A 17,552-nucleotide genomic window follows, 5' to 3' on the forward strand; every position below is an offset into this window, starting at 1 on the left:
GCGACAAATGATGAACACCAGGTGTTAAAGTGAAGTGAAACCGTATCCGCGGAAACGTAAAAATCCATTTATTGGATCGTTTTCTGGCACACACATGAACACTCATTCTAAATGCATTGTGACATTTATGCTCCACATTGGTGAAAAGTGTGTCATGAAACATGAATATTTTTCCATGTCTTGTGTGCATCTGCACATTTATGCTTACCGGTTTTTAACATTTCTCCCTCCACTGAGACATACAGTAAGTGCCTTTCCAACCGCTCTTTCGAAAATCATTGTGCCTCCAAATGGATACAGAATCCTTTACACCTTCCCTATACCATTTCCTGTCCTGTTGATATGTCACACAGCATGTAAGAATGTATTTACCCTTCAGAACCAAAAATTCCATATATTTAGATATCGATTTCCTGCAGGTACTTGATATCAGAAGTGTAAATTACTTTTGTTTTTTGTTTTTTTTTAATTTAGGCTGAAAAGATGAGGCTATTTTCTGCAGTTTAATCTAACATCTGAACAGCACAGTGTAATCTTTTCTGTATTTTAGTAAAAATCCACTATTCTTTTTCAAGCTCCCACTCATTTGTGTTTTCTTTTCTAAATTACAACGCATAAATTGTGATGAGTGAAGCTGATATTTGCACAGCTTTGTGGAACAAGTCTACAGTGATACTATTTCTTGTTTGCATTTTTAGTAAATGGCCTGTTTGCTGTTTGTCAGCTCCTCAGTAACCAGAAATGTGACTGCTTGCTTAGTGTCTTTCTGCAAACATGTAGCCAACATTGATCAAAAAAACCTCTGACCTCTTTGTATATGCAGCTTTTAATTTGTGCATTTGTTTGTCTTGTATGTGTGTGTACTGCACATGTGTATTGTGCTGGTAAATTCATTGTTTATTGTAGTTTGGATTGTTGTCTGACGATGCTTTGCTCAGCGCCTTGTGTACTATACCGTAGATGCTATTTCTGATCAGACTGGCAGCACACTACAGTGTAGATTGCAAACATTCTTCTTCTTCTAAAGGTTTTATCATGAAAGGTCCCTTCTTGGTTTTAGGGACAGGATGGAGAGCACAAAACCAGGGCCACAGAATGTACTTGTTTCTGACTGACTTGTAGGTGTCCTTTAAAATCATATAATGGGACACCTCAGACGCATTTCCAACCAACCACATTGACTAATGTAGGTAACCATAGCAACAACATTTCTGCTTGTGTCATTGCACTGTTCAACTGGTGACAAACATGATACACAATAGAAATTATACATTATGAATATTTTTTGCTAGTACTTCATTAAGTTTACAAGCAGAAATATACACTCATGTATTATCTTTATTAGGATACCAAATGTGTTGCTTCTGTTCATATCAATGGAATGTGTTCAGAATGAATTAAAAAAATATCAGGATAGTTGTGCTAGTTGGATAAAATAATTGGTTAGCTGTGCTTTTTCAGTAACTTGTCATGTGTGTAAAGAAGTATAAAAAAAGGGGGCTGATCAGATGAATATAATGGAAACTGATCCTGCAAGAAAAAAAAAAACACGGCTAATTATAGTGAAGGTTTTCACATGCAAATACAAAGGCTACTTTATACTGTGTCATAGTATCAATAGTTGTTCAGATACTTCAGTACTATATGTTGGGTTTCGTTGGAATAAAATGTGATCTAAAGCCAGACGTTTCTGCTTGCTGCTGTTACACACACACACACACCCTTACATCAGTACTCTGTCACTGTCAATCTATGGAAATTATAGAGACTTACAAACACATTCAGCAGGCTGTGAGACAGACAACATCAGCTAGAGGCTCATACTTTGTAACCAAGGTAAGTAACGTAACCTCCATCAAACTGTGGTCAGCAGTACAGACTTCATTCTCTAATTAACTGAATAACATCTGTGTCAGCTGGAGGACCTGAAAATAGTGTTGCACGCACTCAACACAGAAATCACAACCTAAAAGTAGCAATAACACAGTGTTTTAAGATTGATGCACATCAGGATTTATTGGTCTACACACACACACACACACACACACACACACACACACACAGACACACACACACATATATATGTAGATAGATAGATAGATAGATAGATAGATAGATAGATAGATAGATATTACTGTAAATGTGCTCAGTAATAGATTAGCAATGCATTTTGCATGTACATCTAACTAATGTAGCAACTGCAACTGCTTTATACACTTTGCAGTAGCTTAACCCATATTTTTTTATGTGTAAATGTATAATATAATAAATCCTAATATATATTTATATTGCTTTATATATATATATAAAAAAATTTCACTCAATACAAGTATGTCAAGCTATACTTCCTGTACTTGAGTAAATTTACTTAATGGCATTTTGCTCCGGTGACCTGGCATGTTTGTACATTGCCACAGTTGATGTATATTATATGACCTTATGCCTGTGATTTGCATGTAAACAGTCCTGTCATGTCTCACTATATGAAGTGATTTACATGCATGTCAACATGCAATCACACATCATGCATCCACAAACACACACACACACACACACACACATTTATGTATGGGATAAAACACATCTAAAGCTATGTTTAAAGCCACTGGAAAAATGTGTTTTCTTACTTTGATCGATGGGGTTCAACATAAACAACAATATTTTTTTTTCTGCCAAAGGTGGAACCCATTCTGTTATATTGATTTGGAGATTAGAGTCTTTCTGTTTTCTTTCCTTTGTACCTTTTTCATTGGCTCAGTTAGAAAGAGATGATGTTGCGCAGCCAATCAGGATTTAGATAAGCCAAATCTGATAAAACCACAAATGCACAGTCCTGATGAAACAAATTCACTGAATTTTTGTGTTAAAATAAATGATAAATAGGGATCACTTCTTGCTTATTTTGTCATGAACATTCAAGATTATAGAAAATATATGAAAGCTGAAAATTTAGCTTTAAGTTATTCCCTAATGAGCACAATTTGTTTAACTTTACTTCTGCTGATCACACTGGTTCAGTACTGCAATAAAATATTTTAAACTCAAGCATCACTTACTACTTCTTCACCTTTCCTGAAGCTTTCAAGGGGTCTGAGTCATTGGATTGGTTACCAATATTTGACCATCACTGGCTATGGGATGTAGTCAAAAGAGAAGTAGAGGGAATGGCAGAAATTACATCCTTATATTTTCATTATCTAACTTTCTTTCTCTCTCCCTCTCTCTCCCTCTCTCTCTCTCTCTGTGTGTGTGCGTGTGTGTGTGAGTGAGTGTTTTTGCCTGAAAGGTTTTTGGAGACAGCCAGGCTCTCTAATGACCACAGACTGGCTGACTCTCCTTTATTACTTACGTAGACTCTCGCACACTAACACAGGGACATGTACACACGGTTAATGACATAATGTAATAAGTTATACAATATTGCTTGAGATACTTTTGATTATTTAGACCACCAAGACATCACAGACATGTGTGCGCGCGTATGTATGTAAACTTTCATTGCAGAACACGGATCTATGCACATTTAATTTTCTGAAACAAGCAGCTGTGAGGGAGAGAGACAAATGGAAGACAAGCAGCAGGCAACAATCTTTATTTAAAGGCCTGTATTAACTTAAATATTGTGCAAGATCAAGCAGATGTGGGAAATGACTTATTCGGTGGAAGTATCTCTAAAATGGTTGTTTCCTTTCTTTCCTCCTTCTTATTTGTCTGTCAGCAGGATTTCCCCATTATGTTAGTAAAAAATTTACATGAAATCTGGTTGACAGACCTGCCTCCTGGCTAAGGAATAATTAATCAGGTTTTGGCTGTGAACTTGGTCCAGTAGGAGAGAAGGACATGTAGTAAAAAATGCCAGTAATTTAACTTGAAGACCCTACATTCTTCCTTTTCATCTTAGAGAAAATTTGTGTCAAAGTAATTTGTGTTTATTTCAGCTTAGTCTTTGCAGACTGACATGTGAAAGGTCAAATGATTTTTTGTCACCCTATAACCCTTTGCCAACAGTATTGTTAAAAGTCAGTAAATATGGTTTATTGTAAAACTCTGTGCATTGGCTCAATCTGACTTACTTAACTTACTATAATTTTTATATGTGGTCTAAATAAAATTTTGCAATTGACCATTTTAAGTTAAGCCTTGGGTCCTACCACAAATTCGTACAAAAAAACGAAAGATTTATGTGTTTGACAACAACACTAACTTTAAGCATTGATTTGAGGTGCATGTCTGTGGTGTTCCTTTCAAAAATCAATAATCAAGGTAATTTATTTGTCCTTGGACAGCTCGAGGTTGCACAACAAAGTGAAGCCCCTTTTCATGTTACACTCATAAAACATACATACAGAAGTAATTAAAACTGAAGTAGATACATGCAGTTATTTACACACATATACATGAATACACACCTAGGAAATGATTCAGTGTGTTTTTTAAATTTATATCTGGGTGAATGTGAATATAGCAGCACCAACATGATGATAATATGGTTGGTGTCAAGACGATCAACTCTTGAGAGAATGATTTTTCTTTAATTGTTTTAGATGCTGTCGGTTGCATGTCAGATCCCCACCCATCTGAATCAGTATTTTGCAAGTAAGAACTGATGAATCGCACTCATCACATAAACGGAAAATTTTCAGCTCAAAAAAAACCTCCTAGTTTTATTCAAATGTTCAATGCCTTCATTTATTTTTTCTCAGATTCTGATTGATGATGATGAAAGACATGCCAGTCAAGTGACCATCAAAGCTTGTTATGCATGCTGCTCTCTGGATTAAGACCTGACATTAATCACCTGGGGTTTGACTGTCACTTGCTATATCTGTCTACAGGCTCTAGGGCTGACTGACTGCTGCTCCACTGCATGACATATGATACAAATAAACCCAATGACAACAGTGGAAGCCTGATCCTAGAAGACAAAATGAAGACAGCTGAAGAGGAGAATGAGAAGATTGTATAGAAAGCAGGAAATGTTCAAAATCTTAAACTCTGCTCTAGTAGGGAGTAGGGATCGCATCTTTTAAACTATATGGGTCAGACATTTTTTTCAACTCTTGCAGGCTTAAAAGCTACAGTAACTAACTAACCATTTGTACAATTTAAGTCACAATTTGAGAGCTCATGCTGCTCATAATACCAGAAGCAATCAACATTAGTGTAATACTCAAGATTGGTCTTGGTGTAGACCTCTCTGTGAAGGTGTTGGTCTTGTCTCAGAATCAGCTACATTTTTAGTTGACCTTGTCTCTGCCTAAGAAACAGAGGACTTGGGATATCACTAAATTGCCTGTGCAATGTCTGATTTACTTGATCACATTATTACTATGATTGGATGTAAAGTTTCCCTTTTCAAATGCAACCAGTTACTTGACTCATTACTAATTAAAAGAAGCTGGGACTGTCTGGAGGAGATGTCAGCAAGATTTTTTGTAATAAAATTTAGAGTTCATCTGAAAAACAGAAAAAGGAAGGCAATGAGTCAAATGAAACCAGGCCCAAAGAGATTTTGTGAAGAACAGTACATATTAACTACTTATGCTGTTTGTTTCAGTGTGCTATGTTTGGTTAAACAACAACTAACAATCCCTCCACATGGTCCCTAAATGGCTTAAAAGCTACAAAGTACTCAAGAAAAGGAAAAACAATACAGGACAGCAAGTTACTAAAAGGACTTTGTGATCATATGGTTTGATTTTCAGTCTACACTTTGAAACAAGCATTGAAAAAAAGCCTTCACCCCCATACTAAATAAATAAATAAATAAATCTGGACATGTGCGCAAACTCCATCTGCTCACAAAGACTGTGAGACAGAAACTGAATGTTCCAGATCTGGTAAATGAATGTTGTAGTGAGATTATTTTGGCCGTGCACTGATAAATACTCTGTCAAGTCCTTTCAGCTTTGCAGAATTTAAAAGGAAACAAGGGATAATGAAATCCACGGAGACCTTTTAACACTCATGCTGTGAGTAGACATAAATGACTCAATGTGAAACTGCACTAAACCGAAAAGAAAATACAGTAGTTCAGAACTGATGCACAGTAAAAGGGAGCATCCACCTGGGCCCTGGATACCAGTCTATTAATAATTTGGTAAGAGAATGCACTCCCAGGTGATCAAACTGAATTTGAGAGAACTATCATGTAAACAGAGGCAAATGCATACTACCATAGATAAGCCTTAACTTACCAATGGAAGTTCTGTTTCTTCTCTAATGTCTTTTATATTTTATGTAAAGCAGCCGTTTAACTAATTTGTTGCCAATACATTCAAGAAGTTCCTTCCTCTTGCATTAAAGTCAAATTTCTTCTCAGCGTCGAAACAAAAATAACTCAATACAAAGGTCTTTTTTTTCAAACCAAATCCTTGTTCCTGGCGAGGACAGAGTAAAGGGACTGTGTGATGAGTCGTTTTGTGAGCTCTGTTTTTTCTTGACCTTTAGCTGTGCTTTTTTATTCACAAACGACTATAGACACCCACACAAGCATGCAGGCATGGGTACGCCTCCAAAGCAGGAAAGGCTGGCCACACACTGAATAGCTCCTCTCCCCGTATTGACTCTGTCACTTTTATCACTGGTATGGTGCTGCATGAGGCTGAGTGATGGCATGTGGTGACAGAGAGAAAGAGAATGAGAAATGTGTCAGAGAGACATGGGGGAGACATGATGGCTTAATTAACAGGCTGAGGCAAAGAACTGACTGAGATGAGAGAAAATGGTCATGTAGTCGGGTATTTGCTGGAAAAATTGGGTACAGCAACGATTAAAATTAACATTCAACACAGTAAAATACAAACAATATTACCACGCAACCAGAACACCATAAAAAAAAAAAAAAATTCAGACAAGCTACTCATGAACTAGTCCTCATCATGTCTGAAGTTAACGTGCTCCGGCAGCCCGTGCAGAAAAACAAAACATGGCCACATATAGACTTTGTGCCAGGTGTGTACACGTTGGATACAAATAGGAGCTTGTGTAGGCACAGCCTCACAGCTGAGCAGATGAGACCCATTTGTCCTTTGTTTTTCTCTCCCTGATAAACCATTGATTTGTGCATTACCCGCAGGTAAACACTGGGCAAACACACACACACGCACACACAGATAAGAAAAGAAACACACAGGCAGGCTGGCGCAAGCTGGCATGTCTGTATCTAGGCAGCATCACAGTACACCTTTGGCAGCCACTGTTGTTGTTCTCCTGACTTTAAATTTTTGTTTACACGTCCTCTTGTTTTCAGTTCCAATCCAGGTAATCATCTTGTCCTTCCCTGTTTGCCTTTTATTTCTCCCTTTCCTGTGCTATCCACCTTATCTTACTCGATGCAGGACAATTCTCCTGCCAGTAACAGAATAATCAAGAGATGATGAAGAGGCGAGGTCAGAGGAGAAGTAAAGAAAAGTGAGCAGTTTTCAGAGAGGAGACAAACGTTTGGAGGTACTCCATCTCTTGTGGCCTTATTCCCCATTGCTTCATGTGGCCCGAAAGACCGTAAACATCATCTATATAGTCACAGTTTATCGATGATGGAGTCCACTCTGCTGCCAATCAATAACAGGTCAATCACTTTCTTTCTGTCCTCTGATTGTTGAGCCACTAATCAGCCAATCAGTGTGATTTTGAAACTGCTCAGCTGCATGAGATGTGTCATTTCCCCAAGCTTCATTACTGTAATCAATGGTTTCAGAGATACTGATCGGTTCTGATGGTTAGGAAAAGGAAAAAACTCATTCAGTGAAGCATGGAGCTTGTGAGCATGATGAAGCATGAACAGGGCTCAACACTAACTTTATTTTTTTCAAGGAGCACATGGGTTCCTAAAAGAAATGAACACAGGGTTTATCAACAATTTATTACATGCATACTGCTTAGTTATAAAGGCATAAAATCACTGATTATCAGATTCTAAACATACCCAAAATGTGTCACACACACACACACACACACACACACACACCTCCTTAAGCTCTGACTTACTTGCTACCTGTTCCAACAGAAACAACGAAGAGATCCAATCAGATCATCAGCGAAGAGAGGAAAGAGGAAAGAGGAAAGAGGGTGTGTGAGGAAAAATACACTGTGTTGATTCAAATACATTTTTATTCCTCTCAAAATAAGATTGAGTGGGCCTCATTTTCTGCATGTTAGCCTTTAATGCTCAGCCTCCAGGCAGTCAGGAAGCACGGGGGATTTGTTCCCATTCCTCCAAAGTTGACTGTTGTTTTGGGTTGTGTGTTATTGGGTGTTATTGTTTCAAACAGTGGCAGTGTAACCTGTATGTTTACTGCCAGATTTGCTTCTAACTTTTTCCTCTGCTTCGCTCACATTCGCTGTCACCGTTCTTCTGCTCACTGTCTGTCTTGTCTCACTCTAATTTCACGGGGAAAAGCCCTGAAGAGCGAGCACATTTTTGGATGGAGAGCAGAGTGAAGTGTCACTTTATCTTCTGCTCCTCCAATTTCAGTCCAATCCTACTTACAGCATAAATTTGAACACAAAGCATGCCCAACCCAGAATCTGTGTATTCTGCTCGTACTATTTTCTGCCAGATATCAGCTGCTGTGAGATTAACAATGGAGTACTTACAAAGTACTTACAAAAGAATACCGAGAAATCATGCAGGTGTACCTTTCCACTAACAGATGACAATAATGTGCTACAAGAAGCGGCATTAAGTGAGTTGGGTTGTGTGTCAATACAAGGCAAAAAAAAGTAGAGAGCAAAAGAATTAGGCAAAAAGAACTTTCACATTATATATGACATATAACATTCACTACCACTAGATATCACATTAGAGCACCAGCATCTCAGACCAACAACAAAATGCATGTCGTTCACTCAGTAAAGTGAAAGAAAGCAGCATTTGAGTACACACTGCACACAAAACTAAGCTCAAACTGTCAGGGGGCAGTCGTGGATCAGTGGTTAGGGTGTCGGACCCGTAACCGGTGGGTCGCTGGTTCGATTCCCCATACCGGTGTCCATGGCTGAGGTACCCTTGAGCAAGGTACCTAACCCCCACTGCTGCAGGCGCTGCACGCGGTTGCCCACTGTTTGCTGTGTGTGTGTGCACATCACTTGGGTGGGTTAAATGCAGAGCACAAATTTCGTTGGAGTGAGTTCCCTCCAATGACAAAATATGTCACTTTCATCTTTTCATCATCTTTAAAACTGATTAGTGCTGATCAAATATGAAGATTTTGATACTATATAGCCCATTTCTCACTTCAAAAGTTTTTAGAAACATATTTTAGTGCACTGTTTAGATGTAATTTGAGAAAGTTTCATGTTGACGGTGAAAACGGAGTGGACTGAGAGGAACATGCATGCATGGTCAGGTTATCCAAACAAACAGCAGAGAAGCTCAGAATGACTGAGATCCTATTCTCTGTTCAAGATGCTATTAGACCTAAATGCATATTAATGTTCAAAATCTTGTAGATTTGACCTTTAAACTTCCAGAGGCCCGATATGTTTACATAGCAACAGGTAAGCATTGTGACATTTGCAGTCTTATATAATAATGTTCTATGTGCGAGTTAAAATGTTTGCATATGACAGAGCGAAAGAGACAGAGAGAGAGACAGAGAGAGAGAGAGAGAGAGAGAAAGAGAGAGACAGAGAGAGACAGAGAGAGGTCTTTGTTTGTTTGAAAGCTGCAGACCCCCTGGTGAGATTATCAGACTTTTGGGCAGGACAGCGAGGTCTGCCTGGGAAACTAAATGAGAAACAGGGGTGTTGAAATATGAAAGGCCACGCTGTCGGTGGTCTGCATTTATCGCAGCTGCACAGCACCAGCTTCTCCCTCTGCCTACCTCCCTGCCTCCTCTTAACACTCTCTGCTGGTCCCTTCTCATCTCTTCTCAGTCCTTTCTACTGTACTCAGCATCAGGCTGGTGCTCCTCTTATGCTCTTTCCCAGCCTCCTTTTCTGAAAAACCCATTCAATTTAGATGGAATTATTGATGTGAAATTGAACAGTGCATTTCCAGGGATGATGATAATAGGTCCAATTAATAAGGATTAATAGTAATGAAGCTGAAAATAACAAAAGGCATCACGTAAATGGTGCTGTTAATATTAAGTGTTAAATATGAAGTCAAAAGAGCATCAAATGAAAAAGGAAAAAGAAACAGAAGATAAGCTTGCTTCTTAAATAGAGGAAGCACATTTCTGACACTGTATATTCCTTCTTTCTCCCACACACTGACACAACTGCAGCAGGGACTTGCATATGTTTCACACCCTTTCACACTATAATGGGCTGCAGTTCACCTCTATATTCAATCTGTTGTTAACAAACCGAACCTTATGGTTGTCAATAGTTTTCCTCCGGAGCTACAGGTATTTTTCTGCCCGAGATCTAATAGTGTTTACTCAGCACCCTGCTATAATCAGAGCTTGTTAGACAGCTGGAGTACAAAAACAGCCTGCACTCTTGACTGCTGCACTGGGAAGCACTGCCTCATGGGAATGCATGTAGGACTGTCTCAGGACCAGCAAACTTTATCTGTCTTAAAGCTCATTCAGAGGACAGTATGCATGTCATCGGGGGGTATCCTTGGTACCCCATCGCTCTAGGATGGGCTGATGCCCCATCATTTGAATTGCTTTCCTGAGACATCTGGAGCATTTGGACAATTTCCTAACAAGGGTGAGTTTTTTTTTTAGCTGTGTTAAGTTTCACAAAAATGGTGCCCTAAAAGCAGAACACCCAAGACAAGGAATCAAATTTCAAAAACCAGCAGAAGAACAGTTTTTAAAAAAATCATTCACAAAACCAGATCTTCCTAAATGTATTCCAAAGTCTCTAGTCAAAAGGTAATTAAAAAAAATTACATCTACTCATCCTCTGAACTAGAAAACAAACTCAGTCTCAGAAGTAAGTGTCCCATGAAGAATCTGGGAGGCAGGTGAGTGCTTGTGATCTGAGATCTTGGGAGGATTTTCCAACAGAGCCAAAAACTGGTAGGTTCAAGCAAACATCAAGCTGGCAGCACACCAGAACATGGATTGAGCAGAGCAAACCTGAAGACAAAAGGCAAAGATTAGAGCAGGCAATACACAGGATGCTGAACTCAAATCGGGAAGGCTGGCCTGACACTAATACCACTGAGCTGCTGGTACAATATGGTGAAGGTGAGCTGGGAGTGCCAGTCTTTTAAAGCAGTGAGGAGGAGTTGATTGCAGATGATGACACAGGTGTGCAGGTAAGTGAACGGGTTGAGAACAAAGGACCACCCAGGAAATGCAGACAGAACACACAAGACACACAAACCAACGGGGGGGGGGGGGGGGGGGGGTCAGAAGACAAATACAGAACAAAACATATCAAGTCAGCATTTTGGAGTCCTACCTCCTGTCACTTTAAAAGGATATGAAATTCTTTGTCCCCAAAGGCTGTTGTTAGGTCCTTCAAAGCTGTCACTTCAGGTCTGATTCTCCTTTTGCTCTGCTCTTCACAATTTTTGGTATTATCATGCATAAAACTTTCTTTCTGTCCTTGTTATGTTGGTGTTTCTCAAAGATATACTAAAATAGTTACTCATACCAGTAAGATAAGCCGAGCCAAAATTAATGCACCCTTGCAATAAAGTTGTAGAGAGCTGATGATTGGGTTGGGATTGATAAGTAAAGGCTCTGTTCCCACTTTACTTTTGTTGACTCTAGGATCCACAAGTAACCCTGCATCCTGAGTGCGTAGAGTTCTGGTTGGATAATAAAGGTTCCATGAGCGCTTTGAGATAAGATAGTGCTTGGCCATTTAGGTGAGTATTTTAAAGTCTATGCTGAATTTTATAGGCAGCCAGTGTAGATAAACCAATACAGGAGAAACATGCTCTCTAATTTGAGTTTTTGCCAGTACATGTACTGCGGCATTCTGGATTAGTTGGAGAGTCTTTATGGACTTATTGGGGCAGCCTGATAATGAGGGATTGCAATAATACAGCCTGGAGGTAATAAATGCATAGACTAGTCTTTTCTTTTAGAGACAGGATGTGCCTATTTTTTGCAATGTTGCAAAGGTGAAAAAAGACAGTCCTTGAAATCTGAGCTACATGTGAGTTAAAGGACATATTCCAATCAAAAATAAAGCATATGGATCACACCTTTTTTCATCCAGCAATATTCACACAAGTCATGTCCCCATAGTCAAATGCTGCTTCATAAAACCGAGCATCTGTTACCAAGATTAATAATGCTGGTTAACTGTTGCATCTAAGACTTCAAAAGACTCCAACATTATACAACATATGTTTTTTGGACAGCTCTTAACATTATCATATGCTCTGCTCACACATCATATTCTTGACATATCATATCTTTAAAAAGCTGTGTACTGCAAAATACTTAGACCTTCCTGCCTCAGATGCTGAAAATACAGCATATTTCTGTGTACAAGGTCTGTGGTGTTGCATTGTATCGGCCTGTATGGAGATTGTGTCTATGCATGCCAAGCCTTACTTATTGAAGTCAATCTTGCAATTATGATTGAATCATGAATGAAAGACCTACTACCCTTGTGTCAAAAGAGCTACATTTGTCTGACATAGATGTGGATGACCTTAAGTTAAAGCTGAAAATCAATAGCTTTAGCTCTCACAACTTTTGGAGCTTACACAAACATTGTGTGACCTTAAAAGTGTTTTCTTAAATTATTTATTTCATTGCCAAGCTTCTGTGTGCTTAAAATTCTTCTTTTTGTTACTTTTACTTCTTCTAGAAGTGCTTATTGTCCCCTTGTGCCCAGAAAACACACATGCAGTTCAGTCCATGTATACTGGGAGAAGTATACATTTTTTTGCATTTGGCCTCACATTACATTGAATTTGAAATGAAGCACTCAAAATGTGAGTGAAGTGGAGACTTTCAGTTTTAATTCAAGGGGGTTGACATAAGTGTGGCATTAACCATTCAGGAGTTACAACATAATTGCAAATATGAGGAATATGAGGATTGTTTCTAATACTTTAATGAAAATCCTTTGCAGTCAATGACTGCCTGAAGTCTGAAACCCATGGACATGACCAAATGATGAGTTTCCGTCTTTGAGATGGATTGCCAGGCCTTTACAGCAGCTGTTTTCAGCTATTGCTTGTGTATTGTTCTTTCTGCCCTCAGTCTTAGCTTCAGTAAGTGAAATGCACACTCTATTGGGCTGAGATCAGGTGACTGGCTCGGCCAGTGAAGCATATCCCATTTTCTTGCCTTGAGAAAGCCTTCGGTTACCTTTGCTGTATGTTTTGGGTCACTATCCGTTTGCAATATGAAGCGGCGTCCTATCAGTTTTCATCATTTGGCAGAATCTGAGCAGAGGGTATAGCCCTAAACACTTCAGAATTAATCCTGCTACTTTATCAGTTCCATTGGCAGCCACACATGCTCATGCCATAACCCTGCTTCCACAATATTTGACAGATGATGTGATATGCTTCTGACCATGAGCTGTTCTTTTCCTTCTCCATACTTTTCCGTTTCTATCATTCTCGTACAAGTTAGTGTTGGTTTCATCAGTCCAAAGAATCTTATTCCATAACTGGTCAGACTTTTTTAGGTCGTTCCCATCAAAATCTAATTTGGCCTGCACCTTGTTGTGAAGCCTCTGTATTTACATTCATGAAGTCTTCTCTTGACTGTGGACTTTGACAATGACATGCCTACCTCCTCAGGAGTGTTCTTGACTTGGCTCGATGTTGTGAAAGGGTTTTACTTTGCTAATGACAGAAATCTTCTGTCATCCACTGAAGTTGTCGTCTGTGGTCTTCCTGGCCTTTTGGTGTTGCTGAGCTCGCCATTTAATTCCCTCTCTTTAAGAAAGTCCCAAACTGTTGTTTTGGCCACTCCCAATGTTTATGCTATCCCTCTCATGGGTTTATTTTGTTTTTGTTTTTTTTTTTCAGCTTAATGATGGAGGCCATTATTTCACTTGCATAGACACCTCTTTGGACCTCATGTTGAGATTCAATATGATTCAGTGTAGTGTGTGTACAGAGGCCAAATACCAAAAAACATATACTTGTCCCAATATATATGGACCTAACTGTATGCTGAAAAGCTCTTGGTCTGCTATTTCTGCAGCAGTGATTCATACATTCACCTTTCACATCTTATGCACACTATCACAAGCTGCAAATGAGTTGGACTAAAATAGCTTCCTCTCTCATGTAGATCATTAAAAGAGAGGTCGTTAGTCCTCTTACTGATCACAGTTCTGCTTGTTTTCTGCAGTCACACAGCACCTCAATCTTGACAACTAGGGTGCATTCAGATCAGATGTCTTCACTTGCTGTCTTTTCCTTGTGTGTTTGTGGTCCACAGCAAGAGTGAAGATCAGTTAAAGTTTGGACAATATAGTATTGGCAAACAAACTCAATACTAATTTTAAGGTATTATTTGTTTATCTTTAATAATGATGGTAACCTGGACTGCATCATCTCCTTTACACAGGGAGCAAAAACAGTCACAGGTAAAGAACAATGAACTGAACCTGTAGGCAGGACAGTCAGGTAAATGGACCACTTCAAAAGAAGGCCAGTGCACACACGATGGGGCTCCTATGCAAAAAAAGATGTTAACACCAGCTGCCCCTCCGTCTTGGAGACAAAGGATAACGTTAGAGGTCCTTCACTGCTGTTTTTGGCAAACAGACTTGTTTGGTTACAGTGGGGCAGAGGGGAATTGCTATAATATACACTGAGAAAGGTCAAGCAACGAGACTGAGCAAGGAGTACAGCTACGGACATCAACAACCACTGTGCCTCACAACATAGCATTGTTTGAGGACCCTACATATTGTGCTGTTTAATAACTGTTTCCCTGGCTGAAGCTGCTGTGGGGTTTTCATCGTTTCTACATCTTATACACCTCTCTAGAATCAAATGCTCACAGCTGAATAAAGTCTCACAATGAAGACTTTCTTATTTGTAGGCACTAGTCTGCTACCAGGTTGCCCTAGCAGCGCTTGTGAATAAAAACAGTGTTGCCCTAACAATCTCCCATCAACTTGATTGGATGAAAGCGTGGACCGAGAGAAAAGCGACAGTGTGAAGTCAACCATGTCAGCGCAAATTGAAGAAAATTAAGAAATTAAAAAAGAAAGCTCTTTAATTTTCCAGAGTGGCTCTCCTCACTGCTGGTAATGAATTAGAGTTGATGTTCCTTCATCTGTTCCTAATTAAGATAATAAGAAAACAGTAGGTCTTTCTGTCTTACAGTCTGTCCAAAGTGCAACATACAGACAGGGTTTGTTGCCACACTGAAGGACATACTTCAACACACTTCACTTTACCTTTACCTCACTTTTACAATCTCAGATTTTTCCTCTTTCCGACCAGAGTCTTGGTAAGGGAGGAGAAGTGCTGACAAAATGCTTGCCTGAGTTTCCCTCAGTTATTATGGCTCTCAAAGCAGCAGACTGAACGAGCCACAGCAAGTGGTGCAAGAGAGTGTTTGAAGGCTTTTGTTTCACCCTGCAGGTTCATCTCTCTCTCCTGATCTCCTGACAGGAATTGCTGCAGACATTATTTATTGCTGAAAAGGTTACTTAATTTAATCTTAATTTCTAATTACAGTTGACTCCACAAGACTCTAGAAAGGAAGAAGTCAATAAAACACATCCTGCTCTTTGTGGGGAAGACACAAGTACAGCAATGTCTGCCTGAAAGTGAGTGCATATACAGAGGTTTACATAGCATTACATAGCAATTTAGTAACCACCACAGTAACCAGTTTCATCAGAATTATACAATATATTATAATACAATAAATATATAATATTATTTTTATTGGGTTTTTTATTTTTCACTTTTATTGAGGAAAGACGTCCATACATTGAGGAGAAACGTTCAATATGAAAATGAGTAGACGCCAGAACTCACGACAAGTGCTTTGTTACTCGAGTAAATGTAGACCTTTGATTGATACCTCACGCAGAGCTGTTGTGCCCTTCAGGGAGGAACATATCAATTTAGCTTTTTCCGCAATGTTGTAAAGAAGTCATAAAATAGCAGGCACATTTCAGCTCACTGATTGCACATCAGCCTGCTGTTATGCATGTGTAGTGTACATGTATCTGGAATAGTGGTTGGGGTTTTTAAGCACAGCTTAATGAAATAGCAAAATCCATTGGGTTATGCTGTGGATTTCAGAATGTTGATGAACAGTATGTTTGAAGTGATATCATTCAACAACATTATTCTGACTCAAAAAACAAAAAAAAGTTTTTTTCTGTCCAATTTTAATTGAAACTGACGTGCTGATGGGCATTCAGACATAACACAATAAAGCGAGTTGGAATCAATTTAAATGTAAGAAGACTTTTTTCTGTCTTTCTTTATTATATTTCTCTGCTGGATTTTGTTTTGTATAAATAGTGAAACAATGTTTTATGACCTTGAACTGCTCTGTAATAATATTTTGAGTGATTTTCACTGGAAAGATTTGTACATCATATACTCCGGGTTCTTGTACTTGAGGTTATTTGCATCTGTGTACTTTGTTGAATAAGTCAGACTTGCAGTGGAGATTGCGCTGAAAAAATGAATTTTGGGCATGTATCAAACAAAGACTAAAATGCGCAGAAAGTCTGCAAAAATGCTTGGAATACCAGCTTAAACAGTTTTACTCTGTGCTGTGAGCTGCGCGCATTAAGTGCTCAGCGTTTCTTGTAGTTGTCACCCCATTATCCACACCACAGAGTGGGAGGCTGTCAAGCTGAACACAAAGGCTTTCTTGGCACTGGCTGATACTCCAGACACACTCGAGGAGCAGAGGTATACCATTAAAGCTGGTGCTGCTGCAACTGCAGAAGTGAGAACTAAAGGGCTGAGTAGATGTTTAATTTGGGGAATAAGACAAAAATAAGGTTTATACAACTGAAAGCCAGCTGTGTAGTTAAGATTCATTAAAACTGACTGACCAATGTTAACATGTAGTGTTATGACCCAGCGTCATAATGTAGTATTTAGGGTATTGTAAGTTATTTTTCTTCCCTGCCCGGAAGAGGTGTTGTTTGTGTGTTTCTGTCGTCTTTTTCTGTTTTTAGAGCTGCAGGAGGTGGATGCTCATTGGTGTGGACGTAAATTGACCAGCCTTTAAAGGTGCCGCTGTCCGTGTCTGCGATGAACTCCGTTTTCTCCCTGGCTCCCAGCGTGACCCAGCTCATTGAGATTCATGTGTGATCGTCGTATTGCAGAAAACTTCAAGCCTGTGTTATTTTTGTAAATCTTGTAAAAAGCCCTTTTATTTTGTTCCATTTTCTCCTGTTTTCTGGTTTGGGTGTTCAGGCCAGTGAACTGTATTTTCTTTGGTTTTATTCTGTGAGCAAGGAAAGTTAGCTCAGGCTACAGATAGATTGTTTCCGTTTGTTACTTTGGGATATGCTCACCATGATGTTATTGTTATTATTATTTACTGCAAGAAAAATAAACCCACTTTGTGTTGGACTGCATTCTGTTGTGGACTGGTCACTCCTTGGCAGCTGGGAAAAAGGAGTTCATTTATCAGGCTGCCTCTTAGGCCGGTAAAACTATAGGCAAGAAT

General features: G+C 39.1%; 1 long non-coding RNA gene across 1 annotated transcript; it reads left to right on the forward strand.

Annotated features, from left to right (window-relative positions):
* Window positions 1–11,315: 11,315 nt before the first annotated feature.
* Window positions 11,316–15,743, forward strand: LOC124053626. Its single transcript, XR_006842197.1, has 3 exons — window positions 11,316–11,444; window positions 11,682–11,779; window positions 15,584–15,743. It is a non-coding gene; the product is annotated as an uncharacterized LOC124053626 (long non-coding RNA).
* Window positions 15,744–17,552: the final 1,809 nt, after the last annotated feature.

The sequence above is a fragment of the Scatophagus argus genome, chromosome 2 (genome assembly GCF_020382885.2).
Source record: "Scatophagus argus isolate fScaArg1 chromosome 2, fScaArg1.pri, whole genome shotgun sequence".
Taxonomy (NCBI): Eukaryota; Metazoa; Chordata; class Actinopteri; family Scatophagidae; genus Scatophagus; species Scatophagus argus.